The sequence below is a fragment of the Acomys minous genome (assembly GCF_964271855.1).
Source record: "Acomys minous genome assembly, chromosome: 13".
NCBI lineage: Eukaryota > Metazoa > Chordata > Mammalia > Rodentia > Muridae > Acomys > Acomys minous.
In genome coordinates, this window is record NC_140495.1 from 76543680 (window position 1) to 76569096 (window position 25417).

The 25417-nt window shown below is 35.8% G+C and overlaps 1 long non-coding RNA gene across 1 annotated transcript in view; it reads right to left on the minus strand.

Annotated features, from left to right (window-relative positions):
* Window positions 1–19675, minus strand: part of LOC311581100 — a 66641-nt gene extending 46966 nt beyond the window's left edge. The window contains exon 1 of the long non-coding RNA XR_014773654.1: window positions 19586–19675. This is a non-coding gene — a long non-coding RNA (uncharacterized lncRNA). The remainder of the gene's footprint in view (window positions 1–19585) is intronic.
* Window positions 19676–25417: the final 5742 nt, after the last annotated feature.

Genomic DNA, 25417 nt, shown 5'->3' on the forward strand with positions numbered 1-25417 from the left:
ATCAAATATTTCAAAATAACACTTAACTTCCATATATATTTTATGTGACATGACCATTGCATTTCAATGATGAATAAAGCTTATCAAAGCAGTGTGAAGGGATTATTTTTAAATTTTTTTATTTATAGCTATCTATACAATTATTAATTCATTAGGTATGTGTCGTGTGTGTGTGTGTGTGTGTGTGTGTGTGTGTGTGTGTGTGTGTGTGCCTGCATGTGAGATGGCCTCAAATTATGATATGATTCACTTTAAGGCTCTCTTGATTTAACATTATTTTCTTCATTTTATCTATATTTCCTAATCCATGCTCCTAGTTCTTGTCCAACACATCTAAAACATTTATTTCCCAAACTTATAAACCTGATTTCCTTTGCAATCTTTTTATTTTTTAACTATTTATGTCAACTTAACACAAGCAACATATCTGGAAAAAGATCCTGAGAAAATTCTTCAAGGAAATAGGCCTATAGTCCGGTCTCTGAGGTATTGTCTTGATAAATGATTGACAGAGTATAGCTTTCCTTATTGTGGGTGGTTATACTACTGAAAAGGTGGTCATGGATGATATAAGAAAGCCAGCTAGGAACAGAGCTTCCAAAATCAACCAAGGCTAATATGGGCTTAGAGGGAATGAAGTGACAATCAGGGAGACTCTTTGGGACTGGACTAAGTCTTCTGCATATGTTATGGTTTCATAGCATGTGGTACTTGTGGGACTTTTAACAGCGGGAGTAAAGATTGTCTCTAACACTTCTGTCTGCTTTTGGGATTCTTTCCTCCTACTGGTTTGTCTCGTACAGCCTCGATATGATACATGCCTAGAAATATTTTAACTTTTTATGCAACATTTGGTTGATATCCCTGGGGGGTGCTCTTTTTGAAGGGAAAATGAGGAGAAGTGGATGTAAAGAAGAGGAGAAATGGGGTGAAGAGAATGGAAGCAGAAAGGCATGGAAAACTGTGGTCTTGGTGTAATATAGGAGAGAATGAAGGAATGAAGGAATGAATAATAAATAATTTAGGCTGAGGAATTTCCATGGAACAATGCAGTAAGCAGCATTTCTCCATAGTCTCTCATCAGTTCCTAACTCCAATTCTTGCATTGCATCCCTGCCAGTTTCCCTCAGTAATAAAATATGACTTGAGTGTTGAAAGATTAAAGAAACCTTTTCTTCCTGAGTTGATTTTGGCCATAGTGTTTTGTCAGAGAAATAGAAACACTAACTAAAAAATTGCCACTCCAATCCCTTTTGGAAAAAAAATGGTTATAGTTTTATTTCCTGTGTGTGTTGATTATTGAAAAACGTAAAACCATCATATACCTATCTCTTGAATCTAGAATGAGTTTTAATGAAAATAGTTACTCATATGTTACACTTCAAAGTATGCTATGGACAAAACTGATAGTACAAACATTTGTTTAATTTTATAAAAATGGTTTATTTTCATTATATATATTCTTATTATATTCACGGCTATTATATTTACATGGCTAAAGTTCCTGTAAGACTGAAGATTCTCTCCTAATTCGTATAAGTCATATCTCATTATTGTTCTCCTTTACCCATATTCTTACTAAATTCAGATGATTTAACCATGTACTTCTGTTCAAACCTGTTGGTTCCCCTGTACCTGTTCTGTATACTGTGACCAATACACCCTGAGTTTCTCTATGATATCTGAAGTGTAGTTTTATTCCAGGGGCAGCTGGAATACTGGATGAACCTTCCAACCTTTAATCTCTTTTCAGTACATAGCTCTTCTTTTATATTGAAATATTTTAAAGAAACCCTACAGGTAACTTTTGGGTGTTTTTGTTAGTTTTTCTTCACAGCATGTATTACTGGTTGATTTATTTTTATAGTATTATTCAGAGGTACATATATATTCTACTTTGTCTTTGGAATCAGGGAGGTAACTGAAAACCTTTGAGCAAAGTCATAGTCTTACATGAGCTTGCTTTGGGTGATGACAGATGTGAAAGTTATGTGAACCATAGGAGACAGAATACAAGTTTTCTTTCATGTTTTTAAATATAAATGTGGGCCTCATATATATCTGTGACTGTAGACATGGAAAGTAAGGAACAAGCTGATCTTCAAACACAGAAGCACTAAAACTTACAACTTACTTCTAAAGTTTTGTATTGGAATAACCAGAATAGATCATTTGAAAAAGGAAAAGAAAGTTGTCAGATTTTTGCAGAGAACATGTGATGTTTATAAAGAATGCTATTTTAACTTGAAATAAGATCACATAGTAACTTTGAATCAGATATAAAAAAAAAATTAGATTCTGAAGCCTAGAATGAAAAGATAGCCAGAGATGAATATTTTCAACTTGACTGTATATAAGGAATGTAAACTGGAATTATTCCTAGAGAAGTTTATGGGGAAGAAGGAGCAGGAAGGATAGAGAAGAGGAGTAGGGGAGGGATAAAGTGTAAAACAGGAGTATCTGTCTGAAGAAGCGTGTGTAAAATAAACATTATTTCAACATATTCCAAGCCTCACCAAATGTATGAGGTGATTAGTTCATGTGCCTTGCAGGGAGCGAAAATACTCTGAGATCAATATGTGCTCACTCATATATAAGGACCTATGATAAAGATAGAAATGGAAGAAGAAACAAGAGCCAAGATTGCATTAGAATTATAGTATCTTGGTCAGAAAGGCATAGAGAACAGTTTCAGTTGCTGAATCTTAGGGTTTATGTCTTTATGTTCTGGATGGCAGATAATTAGTCATAATAGAGGGTTTCATAAAATTTATTTGAAATGTAATAGGCTACAGCTTTGATTGGCAGCCATGCTAAATAAGGATTCTTGAAAGAAGAAGCAGTGGTGTGTTTTTATGAAAGTAAAATATCAATGCTCTAAATGTGGCAGAGAATTGTCCTAGCTCTTTCAATCCTTTGAGTTTGTCCAAAAGAAGAATTTCCATGTAAAGATTTTATTACATTGCTGTTCTCACTGTAAAACCTAAAAGATCTATAAGATGTTCTAGAGTTTTTAGTATCTAGAAGAGATGTTTCAAATTGATGGGAGATTCAGAAAAAATGCAAAAATGGTATTATCAGAAAAACATTCTAGAAATTATATAGTATTGCCATTTTTACAATATTGTGAAAATGGCCTATATTTGGTTATTTAACATTCAATCTCTTCTTTCACCCCAAAGGAGGAAAATAAAGTTATAGACACAATACAGTACATGTTAGTATTCATGCTCAGATACCATCAAGTTAGTTCACAAAAATATCATTTTTAGAAAAAATATGAGTTTAAGAAAGCATTGTATGATGAACACAAAAGGCTGTTGCCTAGCTTGAGGTGTTCAGTGATATGTACAACATTAGTAAGATGATCCAGGATCTTACTAGTTTAACAAAACACTGAAAACTATTTCTTGTTGTGCAAGCCCTTTCCTGTAACTTCTTTGTTACTTTAAGCCCCAACCTAGAAAAACATCCCCCATTCTTTATATAAGCAATGTGCTACTCACAACCCTGGTTATTTTAACCAAGATTAGCCCAGTGTTTATTGCAAAACAAATACTATTAACACACTGTGTCAGTTCTATTGATAATCAGAGGTAGATACAGACACAGATGATTTGTATTGGCAAACACTGTTAAACACTGATTTTCTCCAACTTGTTTCATCCTCATTGATTCCTGAGATCTGGGAAGAAATGGAGATTGTTGCTGATTTAGTCAATTCTTTGTTCTAAGAAGGTTAATAGAGGGCAAGAGAATTAGGATAATTGGATGTGACAGTATTTTTATTCAAAAACATTTTGACAGTGATGTGTTTGTCTGTTATTAAGGATTTTTTCTTAGAAACAAGGGTCCAATAACTGACACACAGCCTCTTTCAACTTTTTAGGTGAAGATGCTCTCAGTACAGAGGTCTGTGTGATTTTAGTAGGGTCACAAAGTTTTTAATATTTTACCAATTGGCTTTTAGAAGTGATATTGTTCAGGTCCAAAAAATTTCTTTATTTTTGTATATGAAGGAGAATATTTTTCATATAAAAGCTCAATATTGCATGTTAGTGGGCTGGAGAGATGGCTCGGAGGTTAAGAGCACTAGCTGTGCTTCCAAAGGTCCTGAGGTCAATTCCTGTCAGCCACATGGTGACTCTTAAATATCTATAATGAGATCTGATTCTTGCTTCTGGTGTGCTGGCTCACAGGCAGAATATTGTATAAATAATAAATAAAATAAATAAATAAATGTAAAAAAGCATTGAGAGTTATGATGTTAAGAAAATAGTAAAAAATTTAACCAGCATCACCATTTCTTTTTTTCTTTCTTTTTTTTTATTTTTATTTTTTTCACATTTTTTCCTTTATTAATTTATTCTTGTTACATCTCAATGGTTATCCCATTCCTTGTATTCTCCCATTCTTCCCTCCCTCCTCCTTCCCCCTTATTCCCCTCCCCTATGACTGTGACTGAGGGGGATTACCTCCCCCTGTATATGCTGATAGGATATCAAGTCTCTTCTTGGTAACCTGCTGTCCTTCCTCTGAGTGCCACCAGGTCTCCCCCTCCAGGGGACATGGTCAAAGATGAGGCACCAGAGTATGTGTGAAAGTAATATCCCACTCTCCACTCTACTGTGGCAAATCCATTCGATGGAAAAAGGATAGCATCTTCAACAAATGGTGCTGGTCTAACTGGATGTGTATGTGTAAAAAAATGCAACTGGACCCATATTTGTCACCTTGTACAAAACTCAAATCCAAGTGGATTAAAGACCTCAACATAAAACCAGAGACACTAAGTCACTTAGAAGAAAAAGTGGGGAAGAGCCTGGAACATATTGGCACAGGAGACAACTTCCTGAACAGAACACCATTTCAAAATGTTTCACAAAGAAAAAATTTCCTTTGGTTTTCTCTGTGTCTATAGCGATCTCACTTCTTGGTGCCTGTGAGCTATTTATAGAAGAAGGTGGAAGGAGGGTAATTAGCATAATAACTATGAGATTATTTTATATTTGAGATAAAATAGGTAAAATAGGAGTACTTTCATTGTAATCAATTTACCTGAATGCTAATAATTAGTTAGAGAAATAGATAAAAGTATACAAAAGCAATATAAAAGAGTAAATACTAAAAATCAGGGAAGAAGTTAGTAAAATGAGAACAACTAGCGAAATTAACTAAAAATGATCAAGAAGGTCCAAATTAATAAAACTGTAGATATCACAAAATATAGCAAATATAGAAAACCATAAGGGGTTATTTTAAAAACTTGTATTTATTCATGTGGGAAATCTGAAAGAAATGATTTATATTCCAAGTATATGTGACTCAAGCAAATTTTAACCAAAATTACATTAATAACTTAAAGTTATATATCTTTAACTTGTATATGAAAGAAATACTCAAGTAAAATAAAATGTTAGGTCCAGATGGACTTAACAAATAATTCTACAAAACATTTTTTGAACTACAGCCAATAATTTTTAAAATATATCTCCAATAGAAATAAAACTCAATCTTCTTCTTCAAAGCCAATAAATTACAATATCAAAACCAGATAAAGAAGTAAAAGTGAATTACAGATCAAAATCATTTATAAATACTGAAGCAAAATTTTCTGAAACACAACATGCAAACCTAAGGGACACAGACCAAGATCATTCACCATGATGAAATTGGTGTCATTCCAGGTGTTGCTGAATGCTTCGGCATAAGCACAGCAAAAATGATACAAACACTATAAGGCAATATAAAAACAAAAACCTTATGCTCATTTACATATATAAAAATCATTTGTTCTTGGAAAAAGTTCTAGAGAACTTAGAGTTGGAGTGAAAATGCGTTAATATAGCAAAGGCTATAGTCAACATCATGCTAAATGGAAAAATTCCTGTAGTGATTAAAATAAGAATGACTTCATATACCATATTTTTGAAAACTTGGTTTTCTTTGGTAAAGCATTTAGGAAAAATTAGAAGGTGTGGCATTTTGGAGGATACATGTCACAGCTTTGAGGTGTCAAAGTCCTCACACCATTCTCCACCTCCTGTTTATGAACGTTAGCTCTTCGCTATTACTGCCATTATGCCTTTGCCCACCACACTAGGCACTAATCCTATGAAACTGGAAGCCAAATTAAATGGTTTCTTTGGTAAGTTTTATTGGCCATGATGTTTTGTCAAATAAATGGAAAAATAAATGATACAAATTCTATTATGGATCAAGATCAAGGAAAAAATGGATCACTGTACCCAGTCTTAATTAATGTAGTGTTTGGTTTTTCCCACAGAGCAATAAGAGAAGGCAACAAAGGAGATCCAAGTAGGAAATGAATGTCAGTGAGTTTCTGTGTGTAGACAATGTAATGTTTTACAGAAGAAACCATAAAGACCCCATCAGAAAACAAAACAAAATACCCCTAGAACTGAAACACATAGTTAACAAAGTAGACACAAAATTCACATACAAAAATAAGTCACTTTCTGTAGAGCTGTTGCAAGCACACATGCATGTTTTTTGCAAAGAAGTAATATAATTTTTAAAAAGAAAATATAAATCGTTATCAATAAATTTAAATGGAAAGCAATTTTAACCTAAATTTTTACTATAAATGATAACACATAAATATGTGTGTTGAGAGAATATTTTGTGTACTGTATGGATACATGACCTGTCAATAAAAAGTTAATGCAGGAAATAGAAGGTGTGGCGTGTGGCAGGCAGAAAGGATTCTGGGATAGAGCTAGGCAAGTGAGTGTCAACCAGTCAGATACTTTGTACCTGAGCACAAGTAATCAGCCATGTGGCAAAATATAGATTATATAATGGTTTATTTTAAGGTATGAGCTAGTCAAAGAATAGCCTAGACATATGGCCCAAGTATTTGTTAATAATATTTTCAGTCTCATGGCTCATTATTCTGGGAACATGAGGCTGGAAGGAAAAAACACAATATAATGGCTCATAGCACATGTACGTATACATAATATATATATATATATATATATATATATATATATATATGTGACCAACAACCAGAGAGCACAACATCCAAATGATTGTTTTGAAATATTTACTTTGAAAAGAATCACTGAATAATAGGTAACTGGTTATGACTATAGGTAACCATATATAATCAGTCTAATTTGTCAAAAATGAAATGATAGGTTTTCTCATATTTTCAACAAACTATGAAATATGCTATGATTGTATTGTATTAGTCCAGTAGGAATAAGGCTGAATTTATTATGCACGCTAAAGTAAGATGATTATAATTACACAATGATAAGCATAAAAATAATGACAGATCTGTGTGGTTGATATCATTATCGAGTTGATAATACTTGAGAAGCATGTAAAAAAAACTCTTACCCTAAAATGCATGCATAAAATACATTTTTTCATAAACTGTGTTTTACTGGCCAAGCGCACAGCACAGACTCCTGTTACCATCCTAGTTGGTTAGGGTTTGCACTTCAAATGTAAAACAGATGAGTAAAACATTCTCTAAGTGGGTACATTTTAAGTATAAACTTAAAATATTAAGCAAAAATACCCTTAGTGCACCATAAAAATATGAGTGAATTTCAGTCTTTTTTATCTTGCATGTGTGTATGAGAGTCCATAGAAATATGAGGTCTACCAACTTGAATGGCATTTAGTTACTGGAAAAGAAGTCAAATAGGTGAGAATTCAGTACATATTGTCAACTAACACCCATTTACATTTTAATGGTGTATGTAAGGAACAACTATATAATTATCTATAAATTTACATTTTTTATTATGTGAAGACATGTAATCGGATGTTCAAAGGGAGAATAATGTCAGTCAAAGAAAGTACAATGGCACATTTGAGATTGCCCTTACTCGGTATACTGTATAAGAACTCCATTTAAGCCGCGGTGGCACCATCAAATAAGGCATATGTCTCTGTATAATACTCCACTTAAATACTCACCAGAACTAATAACTCTGGACTCGCTATTACTGCTACAACTACTACAACTACCTCTACTACTACTACTACTACTACTACTACTACTAATAATAATAATAATAATAATAATAATAATAAAGTAGGTATCAAGTTTGAAGAAAGACAGGTTAGAGTGTCTTGGAGGGATTGGAAAAGTAGTGATGTATGGATAAGATCAAAGTACATCACAAACATACCTGAAATTAAAAAGAAAATAACTATAGAGTGTTATTTTTTAAAAAATAAATTAAGTTTTTGAGGCAAAAAGACATGCTTTTAATTGAAAAAGAGACGAAGAGTAGTCAAGTGTGTTTACATGAGTAAATGACTGAGGGCACATCTGGATTGTGGATCACATTCGCAACTTGTTACAGGGTAAAAAAAAAAAACTATAGAATAATAAACTCATCAGAAAGACTGTCCTCTTAGAAAATTATGGTTCCACAGATATCAGTTTTTCCCAAGCCCACTCAAAAGATTTATTTTCCGAGGCTTATCTACACAGACTCTCAAAGACAGCTGTGGCCATGCATCAAGGTGCCGACTACTCAGAGAGCTGGTGAAAGAGTGTGGTGTCATCCATGTGGGGCTGCTGGTTTTTCAGGTGCAAAAAGCGAAAGTTTCAGGTATAGAGGCACTTTTCTTATAGATTTTAAAAGTGTGTGTGCAATTATAAGTGTATTGTTGCTCCTTCCATTTTCTCTCTCCAGACCCTCCAATATACATCGCCCAGCATTCTTTCAGATCTGTCACATCATTTTTCATTAACTGTTGTTGAATTCACATATGGGGAAAAAAAAAAAAGACTTGCAGGTCCAGTGAGTCAAACTGAAGGAAGATTCCCTGCATTGAGCACAGTACCAACTGGCAGGATTACAGGTTAAGATCCAGACACAGTAGTAATCCCAGTACGATTCAGATGGTCCCAGAAGTGAGGTTACTGTCAAGAAAAATCATAGGTATCACGTTGATCCATTTCATGAAAGAAGCATTGCAAGTTTTAAACAGCTATATCATGATGTCAGGGCCCTAAGCATGTTGGATATTATTCTACACTATAGTGTGCCCCAATTTTTTGCACATACTGCTATAGGAATCAATGTTGTCATTTCTTGTTTTTAGTATTGCCTTTTTCTGACCCTGTCTTGCTATTCCATTCTTCTCGCTGTGCCTTTGGATATTGGAAGTACAAAGCATTCCTTTTCTAATTCTACAGAAGACCATAAATAAGAAGTAAGAGATAACTTGAACTTTAGAACAATGTTGGAGCTGTCAAGACTGGGAACACTTAGAGATGGGATAAATATATTTCTTATTATGAGGCAGCTGTGAGCCTTTGTAGTCCAGTAGCAGAATGCTAGATTTAGAATATGAATCGTGCCCGACAGTGTCATATTCTGAATACTTTATAGTCAGCTGGTGACACTTCATTAGCAAGTTGCTGGGACTTTGGGAGAATCATGAATGTTACGTATGCCTTTGAACGGTATGCTCGAACTCCACAATGTGCTCTTTTGTCTCTGCTGCCTGATGACTGTGATGATTTCTCTTCCAGCCATGTGATACCACCACCATGTTTTTCTAAAGATCACCAAGCAAGCATGAAGTAAACTCTCAGAGCTCTGTGCCAAAATCTATTGCCCCTTATGTTGATTCATTCAGGTATTTGGCAACAACAACAATAATAGTGACATATATAATTATGTTCTAAATATCTGCATTGCTAATTAACTTAAATTATTTTAATAGCTCTCTAAAATTTCATTATAAAGATCCAACATGATTAATTAATCTCAAAATTATTAATTTATCAAAATATTTAATTAGCCAATTTTCCACATACATTTTGAACTATTCCTGAGCCCTTTAAACAAATTCTTAAAGTGGGATTAATGGAAAACGAGTTTGAGTGCTTATTTTATCATATATTAAATTATTTATAGTACTTTGCCAAAATATTTGCCTCATTGATGCCATTTTGTATTACAAGATCAAAAGACTTAAGACAAATAGGAATGTAAATAAAAGTCATTTGACTACATCACTACTTCTACTTACTGCTAATTTTAAAAAATAGTTATTAGCTTGATAAAAAGTGTTTGCCCTTTTTAATATTCATGTAACTTCCTACTGGAAATGAAAACACTATTGAGGTCAAATATGAATTTGTTTAATATAACAAGTTCCCATTGATGAAACATTTTCATGCATAAATTGTCATATATAACTCAGCCCTAAACATGTATGTGTGTGTATATATACATATTATGTGTGTGTTAGCCAAAAGATATTCATTATTTATATTAACAAAATATTGAAATGTTTGCTATTATAAAAATTCTTGTATAGTATAGAGTATCCTAATAGAACACATTTATGACATGCATGTTTTTTACATGCATATATAATTTTTCTGGTGTATATTTTTAATAGAAAGGTATGTATATGTTTGTCATTGGATAGTCTCGGATGGAGTTGAAGACCAAGTAGCTTAACTTTACAATGAAGCTTAGTTGTTTAGGGATTAAGATGTTTTTAGGTCTAGATAGATGTTTTAAGTTGATGATGACAAGATGTGATGGAGACTGATTTACATTCAGAATTTTAGATGCACCAAGGTAGGAAAGATGTTTTCTTCAAGGCTGTCAAATACAAATAACGAAAACACCAAGAATGTAACATTTATATAATTCCTGATTGTGTCATAGTTCCTCTTGCTATAGTAGTTTATTGTATATATGTACAATAATGTAAATGTATATGTAAAAAATAAAAAATGTTTAATTAATAAAAAAGTGGGAAAATGTGATTAGTTGATTATGATTCATTAAAAGAAACTTTTTTGTTTATAATTCACATAAAAGGCAGCATTTTTAATAAAAACAGGAAAGAAAATCCCAGATGCTCATGAGTCACAAGAAATGTGGCTACATTTTCTACGGTTCTTGTTCTTATTCCACTTTAGCCACCATAATTGAGACTTGTTCACTCAAAACTCAGCTGAAAAAAAAATCGACATTTTAGTGTCTTCATTGTCTTTTGCCCCATTATGTAGTTTTCCATTAAATGAATTACAGAACACAATTTAGCAAACTTACTGAATATTACTAGCAGTTCTCATATTTGGTTCCCTAATTAAATTCATAACACTATTAATAAATAACAATGTTACCTTTAAGAAAATGCTAATTTCGAGCCTGGCACACAAGTTTGCTTATTCTTTGCAAGCCAGGCAGTTATGATCCACTGTTAATCACTATGTATAAAAAGAAGAAGAAGAAGAAGAAGAAGAAGAAGAAGAAGAAGAAGAAGAAGAAGAAGAAGAAGAAGAAGAAGACGTTTCTCTGATGAATGACAAAAGCAGAATTCATTGGTGAGTATACACACACCAGTATGTAAAAAACAATCCAGGGTTACTTGGGGCAGAGGACAATTCATAATACTAAGAATCTGGAAACAACCTCGATGTCGCTCAGTGCAAGAATGGGAAAAGAAACTGTCATACATTTACACAATGGAATACTATTCCTCTATCAAAAAACAAGGGAATCTTGAAATTTGCAGGCAAATGAATGGAACCAGAAATGGTCATCCTGGGTGAGGTAACCCATACCCAGAAACACATGCATGGTATATACTCACTTATAAGTGGATATCAGCCCAACATAGACGTCCTTTGAGAGTCTCCTCACAGCAAGGGATCAGAACAGATGCTGGGACTCTCAGTCAGACTCTGTGAAGCATTGTGAGTTGTACGGAAAATTAGAGGATTGAAGGTTTATGTGTGTGTGTTAAGAGCTCCACAAGGATTATCAGTTCTGGTGGATCTGGACCCAGGGGAGGCTGCACAAACTGATGCACCAACAAAGGACATTGCAAGCAGAGAATCTAGACCCCCTGTAAAAATGTAGCCACATGGGGAAGTGGGAGGAGGGAGCAGAGGACTGCTGCTTCTGACATGAACTCTGGTGCCCAAGACTTGATCACTGCCCCTTGGCAGAGAGGCCCGTGGGTACACAGAGGAAAGGGATGCAGGCTGTCCAGATGAAACCTGATAGGCTGTGGTCACAAGGCTGGGGAGGAGGACCACATTTGTCAGAGGCCTAGGGGAGGGTTATAGGGTGGAAGGAAGGAAGGAGGGTGGGAACAGAAAGATAAGAATAAGAGCAAGGGGATTACAATCGGGATGTAAGATGAATTAATTATAATTTAAAAAGACAATGCAATGGTACCAGTTCATAAGCAGTGTACTGCTTTACCAAACTATGGCTTTTGTGCAGATCACAAGCCATCCCATACATAGTTTGTATAATAAGATGTGTTTCTATTGCTTTAATGATTACATTATATTTCAAATATTGTGCCAATATGGGCCTCACACACACTGGGTATTCACTCTAGTATTGAGTGTTATCTCCAGGCTACTTTTTACTTTTTCTTGAGATGATAGTTTGGTGGTCCAGCTTGGTATTGAAGTTACTTCACATGCCAGACAGAGGGCTTTGAGTTTGTTATTTTGTTACAGCCCCTCTAGAAGCAGTCATTCCAGGCTACCACTACTATACCCAGTCTTGACTAGAATTTTCCATGGATGTCTTTAGGCAGGACAGAAAAGAGTAAACATACATACACTTAGCAAATACACACACACATACTATACACACACACACACACACTATATATATATATATATATATATATATATATATATATATATATACATATATATACACACACACATACACACTATATAGACACACACACACACACACACACACACACATATATATATATATGGTGTGTGTGCATGTGTGAGGGAAAGTATGTGGGAATTATTGACGTTTAATCCCAGGTCTGAAATTCCTGTGCTGCTCACAGACTCAGAAATCCTCAAAAACCACTGATGATGACAAAAATCCTTACAGAGACAATGTATCTTTTCTCAAAAATATGTTACTAAATAAAAGAGTGATGGAGCCTAAATTATATAACATATAAATTATATTATATATTTTGTGTATGTATACATGTACTGTGTATGTATATATGTGTATATGTGTGTGAGAGTATGTTTATATATATCACACACACAAACATATACATATATATATATATATATATATATATATATATATATCTTAGCTTACCCTTCACAATATGGTTATCCTCATAAATCTATTATTTTCTTTATAGAGAAAAACATTTTTATCTGTAAACAATCTCTGAGAAATGCTAAATGTCTTTATTCATTGGGTTCTTTGCAACCTTTAGATGTTTATCTGGAGGGTCATCAAACTTCTACATATTCTGCTTATATAGATACTGTGCTGGTTTGCGTAACAATGGCCCCCATAGGCTCATCAGGAGTGGCAGAGTTCTGAGGTATGGCCTTGGAGTAGGTGTGGCCTTATTAAAGTGTGCCACTAGGGGCAGGATTTGAGGTCATAAAAGCTCAAGCTAGGCCTAGTGGCTTACTGTCTCATCCTGGTGCCTACAGATCTATAAGTAGAATTCTCAACTACCTCTCCAGCAACATGTCTGTCTACAAGTCACCATATTCCCCCCATGAAGGTAATGGACTAAACATCTGATGTCTAAGCCAGACCTAGTTAAATATACTATGTGATCATGGTGTCTTTTCACAGCAGTGAAACCCTAACTAAAACATGTAAGTGTCTGAATGGAAGTCTAAGAGAAAAGAAGATTTTCCAGGCTCTGCTGGAAGTGGGTGGAACGATCCCTTCAGTCTACCTCACCGTAGGTAACACTGATAACAGAATTCACTTGGTGTTTGAATTATAATGCCTTAGATCAATTGAATGATTGGCCTAGCAGTTATTTTAATTCATTTAATTACTTGTTCTTAGGAGGTCTTACTATGTATTCTGTGCTGTCTTGGAATTTTAATGTGCCCTAAGCTACTGCTTCAGCATTCTGAGTACTGGGATTTCAACTGCGCAGCAAAGCAGCCAATTTGATTTAATCTTTAAAATGTACTTAAGCATATTACACAAGTACCCATGATAAACAGTTGAAGTTCTTGTATTGTTTACATTTTTTTCTCAAATCTCCATGAAAATTTTTTATAAATAATTATAGTAAATGCAAATTTTCTGTAAGTTTAATGTTTAGCCTCCATGACAACTTAGTATATTTCTTTATTCCCTTGGCATGCATGTGTCGTTCTCATTTCTAGTTTCTAATGAATGTTTTTCATTTGTGCCTATAAAATACTCAGTTAATATGATTACATTTTTTGCATTGTTCACAAATACTCTAGACTTCTGTTCCCCTCCACTCCCAATTTGTAACTTTCTTTATTAACCTACATGCTTTCATGCTGTATATTCATTTACTTTATTGAAGCTATATTTTACATAGCTTTATTATAGCCATTTATAAAATTTTTATTATTGCTTTTTGTGTGTGATCGGTTGTAGTGGCTAAAGCACTACAGTGAACCCTGGGACCACACATAGTAATATTCTAGATTCGTTCATATTAACCAAAACCAAAACCTTTTCTGTTCAGAATTTTAATTTTTATCATGGATACTTTATCTCCCTCTTGTGCACAACTTGCATATCTGATGCCTGTAGAATCCAGAAAAGGATATTAGATCTGTGAGAGTAGACTTACAAATGTTGAAAAACCTCCATGTGTGTTTTGTTTAAACCTTTGTATTCTGGGAGAGTGGCCAGTGCTCTTAACATCTAGTTCATAGAAACAGCCCCCTGAAATAACAGTTTAACTCAATAACTTCCTATGGGTCTCTTTAATCTTTATCAAGCCATATGAGAGATAAGGTATTATTTTATAGTATTCTAGCTTTATAAGATCTAATTGATAGTAGGAACAATGACAAACATTTAGTATATGCTTGTTGATGAGTTTGAGTGCATGATATGCCCTGACACCATCATAGTCATAATTATAAGCATCATCACCAAAAAAAAAAAAAAAAATGCCAGAGGTCTTTTTTCTACTTATTTTTTAACCTCTTGTGGTAAGAGCACTTACAATGAGATCTATCCTCAGTAAATACTTGTTGTTCTCTGTACTGAACCATTAACTAGGTACTAAAAGTTGTTGAATTTATTCATCCAGAATAACTGGCCAACAAACAAGTGAAATCGTGCCAAAGTCTGTTAACTAAAGAATACTTCAGCAATTCTATGTATTAAAAAGAGATTCCAATGAATTTGCTAGTGTTAATAAGACTCAGTAATTTGCAAATTCGTGTATATACCTGAATGTCTGATATTCACAAGTTCTGAAAATATTAACATGCTAATTATTGTAAACCCAAGATACAAAGTATTTATTCAACAGGATGGGAATATGACTTCATTTTTAATCAGCCTTCATCTGGCTGATTTTAGAGCATAAACTACAGAAGAGTAAAGAACTTAGACAATTTTTTCCCAAAGCTCTGCAAGTAGTTGCCTGGTTATATAGTTCATTTCACATGCCTTTATTGATTTGTGTTAATGCTGAAATCAATAAACAAGATGTGTGGTCCAGAATACTGTTTGTGTGTACTAATTTGAGAAAATTGTTTATTTCTTGTAAAAATTTCTATGGTGATATGCTAATTATTTTCATGACTTTTTCAAAGAATGATGTGTTTTTTTTTTTTCTAACACCAGACCAGGATCATGTGGTAACAAATTCTGAGAGAGAGAGAAGCTCTCATTTAAAAGTGACTTGATACCTAGGATTTCCAAATGTGGTATGAAAGATGAAGAAAGGCAAGATTTAAAATGAACTATCATTATCATCATTATTTTTAATCATCAAATATTTATTGATACTTGTCATTTGCCCAAAGCTGTAAGACTACTCAAATGAATTTTTAAAACTTCTGTCCAGTCACACTATTTTTATAGACTAAGAAAGCAATGATAATAGTTCTATGGAAACTTTTAAAATAAAAAGGGGTCATATAACATTCCCATAAAGTCCAAATAATTAGAATATTAATGAAATAGCTATTAATTAAATGATTTATTAATTATTAACTCAATGTCCTAAGTAGCTAGTACCATTTACTGTTGATTTTTGTTAATCGTATTTACAATAAATGCAATTAATTTTACTTTTAGTTTTTTTATTACACTAAGTACTTATGCAGTTCTTATTTTATTACAATTTTTAAAACTTTTCCTAAAGAAAATTTCCCTTAGAAACTGTACCCTTTTATGTTGATTTTTGACAATGTCACATGTGTATATAATACTATGATTATCCTCCCCATCCAACATATTTTATGTCTTTGTGCTCCCTATCATCCCCATCTTAATGTCCTCAGTTCCTTTGCCACCTTCACAACTCTTGGTTTTGCTGTGCTACCTATTTAGGTTAAGCAGGTCCATCTGAGTAAACATTAAATTGATACTGTCCAATGGAGCGTGGGTGAGTCCTTGTGGGTACACTGCTAACGGCTATGAGTTCTGCTGTCCTTGAATCTATCAATAGAAATTAGCTCTACAATGAAGGATAGGGCATCCTGAACTGCTGTCCCATCCATTTCTGGCCGTTGATGCCCCATTCTTAAGTATACCCAGTGTAAGCATCCACAGATACTGTGAATCTGTGATCAGAAGAGCCTTGCTTTTCTCAGAAGATATAACAGCCCTTCTCCCTATCCACAAACTCTTATATTCTTTCAACCCTATATTTTGCAATGTTTTCTGAGTCGTGCTGTAAATGGCTTGTTTAGAGCTGAACAATTAGCACTGTCTTATTCTCCCTGAGTACCTTTCATACCTATGAGCCTCTGTATTTACTACAGTCCCAAGAGTGGATCTCCGTGTAGGGCTGAGAGTAGCATTTGTCTTAAGTATGAAAAAAAAAATTTAAAAGGCTACCCAGCAAGTCAATTTAGCCTAACAACAGTTAGTTTCCATCGATGGACTATATCTGTGCTCCAGTGATTTCTGACCCTGTTTAATTTACCAAGAATGTACTTCCTCTTCTATAGAAAATCTGAAATCCAGTCAGGAAGCAGTGTGTTACCTTAAGAACAATAGTGTTCTTAAGTGTTAATGGTACCCCAAATGTGCAATATCCCTGGTAGCTTGGCCCATTATATTATAAGATTACAGGATTTAAGAGCAGTCATGCCTTTTATCATCAAGTATTGCATATTCTGGCAGTACAAATGCTATCCAGCAGTAAGGAAGCCTTGTTGCAGGAAGAGCTCTAGAGTATGCGGCTCACCTTCTCTCACTTACTATAAACCCCACATGTATTTATTCCTTTGCAGTGAGAAAGCCTTGTTGAAGCACCAAGGTTTGTGGTTCACTTTCTGTCACTTACTATAAACCCCACAAGTAGTTATTCCCCAGTAGACAGCTTTAATATGATAATTAAAATTCATATATGCCTCACGAACAAAACAGGCTAGTACAACTATCAGAGAGTACTACAGAGTCCATTAATTTATTAAAATTCTTATCCACTGTTTCCCTCAGTTTCCCTATTGTGTTTTTTCTCTCTCTACTTTCAGGATTACAACTGTAAATATTAAAATCTTACTCATATTGTATAGCTTGAGATATTCCATCTGCCTCCTAATTCTCCTTCGTCAAGACTACATTTGAATAATTTCCATGAACATCAAATTATTTAATTCTTTCCTGGATTATGTTCACTATACTTAAAAATGACCACGCACATTCTTTATCTTTTCCTGATTGCATTGCTGTTTTTGTAGCTTCTGGCTTCCTTTGGATAGTCCTCGTTGTCAAGACAGATTCGCTGCTGTCACACAGTTACTCTAGGTCTCTCCTATACCTCCAGAGAATGAATGAGCCCCACAACTAGCATTAATACCAGATACCATGCTTCTTTCAAATAGAATAGATCTCATATTAAGCAAGGCTTCATTTTGGTCAGGCAGGACCTCCCTTTCCTCAGAAACCTAGCAGTCCGTGGAGGACTCTTTGTCTGATAGGAATGAAACTGTCTGCTTCAGACTCACACTGAATGGCCATATTACTAAAGGGCTTTTGCCTGAATAGATGACCAGACTTAGAACCTCTGTAACCTTCCTCTTTTCCTTCCCTCCCCAACTAAAGCCCAAACACATGGAGCAAGAAGAGACAGAAATAACTGTAAAACCTAAATATCCAGGAAATAAAACTAGTGAAGAGAATCTGAAAGAGCCGGGGGATTAAGGAATATTTGTAATCAGACGTGTGCATAATGCTCAATTCTGTAACTGAAAGAATAATATAAATAAACCATATGTATTTCTGAAGTCCATAAAATTGAGGAAAAGGAATCTTTCAATCTATTTTCATACTATAAGGATTTCACTAATTCTCAAACTAACCATAAAAGGAACCAAATATTTAGCAATGTCCTTGACTAACAAGATGAGAAAATCCTTTTATGGTACTAGATGCTTTACTTCATATTCACTGACATATTAAAATGATCATATTTCATGATCAAGATGCCTTCACTAGGAACCAAAGTATCCTTCCACATGTACACATTGACAAAGAGCATAGCACGCACACATCATGGAACAAAGAAAGCAGTTATTAAAATAAAATGCTGTTGCAGCAAAGTACATGGAACTAGAGAAAGTTTTACAACAAGCATGCCAGTTCCACAAACAATTATATTTTATGTTTTCCACAGATCATAATCAGACAGGGGGATGAATTTTCACATACAATATGTGCAGACGTAAGAAAACAAAACAGGTGAATGTGACCAAAGTGCATTATAGCATGTGAGCAAAGTCATGATCAGAGTCCTCATTGTGCACCAACAAAGTTTAAAATAAAGAAGAACTAGTGTAAAATCAAGTATGTTTGTGGGGAATGTCTTCTCTTCACATATTCCTGCTCTCATTTAATGACACAGAGACTTATTAGATTTATTCAACAATCATTAAAGCACTAAACTGGGGAGATATTCGTATATTCTAACACTCTCCGCTAGCTGGCTACTTCCAAGCCACACTCCTGAAATACTTAACATATTGGTCCTGACTGGGCTGCTTCTGCTCTATCAGGTCAGTTCTCATGGCCATGCCATTTCTCTACCCCATGGTCCTTAACTGAGACATCAAGATTGGGAGTGGAACTCTTGCCTCCCTGCCATTATCTGCCTAGTAATTGGCTGTTCAACCTCTTTATTAATCAATCAGACATAACTGGGGAGCCAAGTTTACACAACATTGATCAAACATCATGGCAATGCCCAGGTCTGGACTGCAACCAGATCTCAGGGCACAGAAATCAGTATCTGATTACAGAGTGCAGCAGATCAACACTCAACATCCTAAGACATTAATGACAAAAAAAAAGTTTCAAAAAGATGGGAAATTTCTGTCAAGGAAGGAATATAAATTATAGTCAAATTATAAAAACTAATATTATATAAAAAAATAATAAATAAATGCCAAAAACCAAAAATCAAAACTGAAAACCTGAAGGAAACTTATTGTGTTGAGGAACAGTAAGTTAGGAGAGTCTTAATCTATCAGAAACAACTAAATTCAACTGCTCACCCACCAATCCACAGTTTCTCTTCAGTATAAAAAATAAAGTGAGCTCTAAGCAGTGCATTTATTGACTGGTATCTAGCTTACCTTACAATAAATCCTTGTGATGTCACATTCAGTGGACCAATCAAGACTGAGAAAAACCCTGACTGTTGTTTTGCTGTTATTGTTTTCTCTCATGTTCTATCCTCTACAATCATACTAATTTCTATCAAGCCTGTGTTCAGTTCCTGAAAGGGAATTACTTATGAGAGGAAGAGTTTATTTAACTTCAAATTTACGAGGTATATGACAACATAATGCTAGCAACTCATGGGATGACATCAGCAGTGTGATGCAGTTGGTTACATGCCATCAGAATGCCCCATTCCTCCAAGCATACAAATTTCCTGCTAAGTCCTATCACCTGGGTTTACACTCCTACAGTACAGCCTACTGGGAGCCAAGCATTCAAACATATGTGAAATGGTGGACATTCCACATAATATCAGCTCCATGGACCCTTGACAACTTTAATAATAATAAGCAAAACAGAAAACATGTTTACAATGATAGAGTGGAGAATCTTTGTAACTTGCTGAGTTATGGACAGAGGTATATTAACTGCATCTAATTGAATATATAAGGACTTTCCATAGAATGTCACTTTGGCTTTTAAGTTCTACTGGAGTTTGCATTTTACAGACTGAGCTCATATTATGTAATTAATGGTCCAAGTCTTTTTGGTTTTGCTTTTTTAATATATTTTATTAATTTATTCTTATTACATCTCAATTGTTATCACATCCCTTGTATCCTCCCATTCCTCTCTCCTTCCCATTTTCCCCTTACTCCCCTCCCCTATGATTGTGAATAAGGGGGACATCCTCCCCCTGTATATGCTCATAGGGTATCAAGTCTCTTCTTGGTAGTCTGATATCCTTCCTCTGAGTGCCATCAGACCTCCCCATCCAGGGGACGTGGTCAAATATTGGGCACCAGGGTTTGTGTGAAAGTCAGACCCCACTCTCCACTCAACCTTGGAGAATGTCCTGTCCATTGGCTAGATCTGGGTAGGGGGTTGAAGTTTACTGCACATATTGTCCTTGGCTGGTGTCATAGTTTGGGCAGGACCCGTGGGTCCAGATCTGCCCATCATAATGTCCATCTTATAGGTTTCTAGGACCCTCTGTATCCTTCTATTTCCCAGTTCTCCAATGCTTCTCTCACCTAGAGACCCAATAGGATGTCCTCCCCTCTGTCCCACTTTCCTGGTAAATGAAGACTTTCATGGGACATGCCCCTTGTGCTAGTGTCCAGATATAAGTGAGTATATACCATTTGACTGTTTCTGCTTCTGGGTTAACTCACTCATTATGATCATTTCCAGTTCAATCCATTTCTCCACAAATTTCAGGAATTCCTTGTTTTTAATAGCTAAGTAGTATTCCATAATGTAAATATACCACAGTTTCTTTATCCATTCTTCTACTGAGGGACACTTAGGCTGTTTCCCTGTTCTGGCTATTATGAATAAGGCTGCTATGAACAGGGTTGAGCAATTGTTCTTGTTGTGTGCTGGAACATCTTCTGGGTATTTTCCAAGGAGTGGAATAGCTGAGTCTTGAGGAAGCCCTATTCCCAGGTTTCTGATATAGCGACAGATAGATTTCCAAAGAGGCTGTACTAGTTTGCATTCCCACCAGCAATGAAGGAGTGTTCCTCTCTCTCCACATCCTCACCAGCATGTGAGGTCACTTGATTTTTTTGTTGTTGTTTGTTTTTTTGAGACAGGGTTTCTCTGTGTAGCCTTGGCTGTCCTGACCTCGCTTTGTAGACCAGGCTGGCCTCGAACTCACAGCAATCCGCCTGCCTCTGCCTCCCGAGTGCTGGGATTAAATCTTAGCCATTCTGATGAGTATAAGATGGAATCTCAGAGTCATTTTGATTTCCATTTCTCTGGTGACTAAGGATGCTGAGCATTTCTTTAAGTTTTCTCAGCCATTCGATATTCTTCTGTTGAGAATTCTCTGTATAGTTCTGATCCCCATTTCTCAATTGGGTTATTTGGTTTGGTGATGTTTTATTTCTTGAGTTCTTTATATATTTTGGAAATTAGACCTTTGTCAGATGTAGGGTTGGTGAAGACTCTTCCCAGTCTGTAGGCTGTCACTTCGTTCTGTTGACAGTGTCTCCTGCCTTACAGAAGCTTCTCAGCCTCATGAGGTTTCATTTATTAATTGTTGACAATAAGGCCTGGGATGTTGGTGTTCTGTTTAGGAAGTTGTCTCCTGTGCCAATGTGTTCCCGGTTCTTCCCCACTTTTTCTTCTGACTTAGTGTCTCTGGTTTTATGTTGAGGTCTTTGATCCACTTGGATTTGAGTTTTGTGCATGGTGACAAATATGGGTCCAATTGCATTTTTTGATATGTAGACATCCAGTTAGACCAGCACCATTTGTTGAAGATGCTATCTTTTTTCCATTGAATAGATTTGGCTTCTTTGTCAAAAATCTAGTGAGCAAATGTGTGTTGATTCATATCTGGGTCTTTGATTCGATTCCACCGATCAACCAGCCTATTGCTGTGTCAATGCCACCCCCGTCCAGCAGGAAAGACACCAACACCGGGAACTCTTCTTGCCGCAGTTTTAGTCAGGATCCTTGACTACCGGATTGACCCCGGGAACAGCTCCCACAGAACCTTTATAGTGTGTCTGGTCCTATCAGAGACTGCCACGTTGTCGCTCCTGGTTGGTGCGTTCGGATCATGCCACCTCACGCTATGCCTTGTTTAGATCACGCCACCTCACGCCATGCCTTCAGGCATGCGCATAAGGGGGCTTGCTCACTGCGCATGTACATAAGGTTTACTCACTGCACATGCATAAAAAGGGGCGCATTGCGCCGGGGAAGCAGCAGGGGCTGCTGCTATCTGTGGCTCTCCACATTGCTGTGCCAGTACCATGCTGCTTTAATTACTGTTGCTTTATAGTATAGCTTCAGATCAGATATGCAGATTCCTCTGGAGGATATTTTATTGTATAAGATTGTTTTAGCTATTCGGGATTTTTTGTTTTTCCATATGAAATTGAGAATTGAGCTTTCAATGTCTTTAAAGATTGTGTAGGTATTTTGATAGGGATTGCATTGAATCTGTAAATTGCTTTTGGTAAGATGGCCATTTATACTATGTTAATTCTCCTAATCCATGAGCAAGAAAGATCATTCCATCTTCTCATGTAATCTTCATTCTCTTTCTTCAGAGTTTTGAATTTTTTTTCAAACAGGTCCTTCACTTGCTTGGTTAGAGTACCTCCTAAATATTTTATATTGCTTGTGGCTAACATGAAGAGTGTAGTTTTCCTAATTTCTTCCTCTGTATGCTTGCCATTTGTATATAGGAAGACTACTGACTTTTTTGAGTTAATTTTGTATCCAGCCAATTTGCTGAAGGTGTTTATCAGCTGTAGTAATTCTCTGGTGGAATTTTGGGGGTCACTTATGTGCACTATCATATCATCTGCAAATAGGGATGATTTGACTTCCTCCTTTCCCATTTGGATACCCTTGATCTCCTTTTGTTGTCTTATTGCTCTGGCTAGAACTTTGAGTACTATATTGAAGAGATATGGAGAGAGTGGACAGCCTTGCCTTGCTCCCGGTTTTAGAGAAATTTCCTTAAGTATCTCACCATTTACTTTGATTTTGGCTATTGGCTTGCTGTATATAGCCTTTATTATGATGAGGTATGTGCCTTGTATCTCTAATCTCTCCAAAACTTTAAACATGAACGGGTGTTGGCTTTTATCAAATGCTTTCTCTTCATCTAAGGAGATGATCATGTGGTTTTTATTTTTAGTTTGTTTAAATGGTAGATTGCATTGATAGATTTCCATATATTAAACCATCCCTGCATGCCTGGAATCAAGCCTACCTGGTATGGTGAATGATATCTTTGATGTGTCCTTGTATTCGTTTTGCAAGTATTATATTGAGTATTTTTGCATCAATGTTCATAAGCGAAATTGGTCTGAAATTTTCTTTCTTTGTTGGGTCTTTGTGAGGATTAAGTATCAATGTGACTACGGCCTCATAGAATGAATTTGTATTGTTCCATCCATTTCTATCTTCTGAAGTAGTTTGTAGAGTATTGGTATTAGCACATTCTTGAAAGTCAGGTAGAATTCTGGAGTGAAACCATCTGGCCATGGGCTTTTTTTGGTTTGGAGACTATCAATGGTTGCTTCTATTTCTATAGGGGAAATGGGACTATTTAGCTTGTTTATCTCTCCTTCACTCAATTTTGGCAAGTGGAATTGATCAAGAAAATTGTTCATTACCTCACCAGCCAGAGGGTTCCCAGCTGCAAACCTTAGCCACCGCCACTGCCGCTCTGGTCCAAGAGATTCCATGCTCCTCCCGTGTGCAGGGGTACACACATTTTCTGTATTTTGGTCCTTTCAAACTGTGGAGTACTCCCGCTGTAGTGGGGTGGAGGCTTGGTGTTCTTGGTTCAGAATTCTGTGCAATTCCCTGAATCATTTACTGGAGCTTCTAAACATGGTCCATGCTGCTTGCCGCCATCTTAGATCTATGGTCCAAATTTTTATGTTTAAATTTAGAGCAGTGATATAACTGTAGAGCACCTCTCACTGACCTTGTGATGCTCTAAATGTGTGTGATGCACACACATCAACAACCTCTATCTCTGACTCTAACCAGCCACTGGAAATTTGTCAGTTTGTATGTCTCTGACAGGTTTCTGTCTTCCCCAAGTAGCATTGGTGAGAATACTGGCTGTCCTGACACTTACACAAAGTCTCATTTCATCTTCCTGTCTACTACCCTCATTAGTTAACTATAATAAACAGGACATCCATGACTGAAGCTGACCATGTTCAGAATGTTTATGTTGAGACCCCTTTTTATTGTCATCACTGAGTGCATGATTTCCTTTCCACCATGGATACATAAAGTCAGCCAGCTACTTGTGAAGAAGGATGGAATAAAAATAAGGCACAGCAGGAAAGAGTATCTCAGTCATGCTGTGTTCTGAGGAGGATGGAGGGCAGAACACCAGGCACAGTCTGGGAAGATGGAACCCTGATTCAACAAAAGTTCAATATTGTCCCATCAGTTGTATATGACTCTGGGAAGGTATAAATAGGAGCACCCAAACAGAGAGAGATTACTTTTCATAGCTTAGCATTGCTTTGCTTTATTTTGCTTTGAGATTGTCCCGGAGAATAACATTTGAGAGAAGGCCTGAGCTTGTTCCTGCTGTTTGTTTTTTGACTGGACTGCTGTAATCCCAAGGACAAAAAGTGTAATCACTCTAAGGAACTGAGTCTAAGAAGGTCTACATACCCTGTGTTTAATAACCTTCTTTCTCTCCAATCTAGAGTCAGTGGGTTGGAAGAGAGGTAGAGGCATTAAAGAACCTCAGATAAAGTAACTTTTAAATAAATCAAAGCCTACTGGTGTACATCTAAATATGAAGGCCAGACTCACTGCATTGCCTGCTGTATCCTTATTATTTAATGATCTGGGGAAGTTTGGTACTGGGGAACCAAAGTACACAGAAGGTTTTGAATCTTGCCCTTAGTAAGCCCTGAAATTCTTCAGGTCAGTCTCAATCTTAATTTGAAGTAGAGTGGGCGGATGAAAGATGGGAGCCCAAAAGCCTGACTAGGAACTGGAAATTACTAGTGTCTTCACTGCAAACCATGCCATCCAAGAGAAGTAATCAACTAAAGAGATTAAGTGATAGTAAGAATCTTCCATTGTGTTCATGTGTGGGTCAGGGAACTGGAAAGGTGTTCAAGGCTGGCCCATTTTCTACATAAAGGACTGGGTTCCTAACTGATTATATTGGGACGTCTACACAGTATGCAGAAAAACCAAAGTGAGAGGGTGGGTATTCTATTCTATGGTCAAGA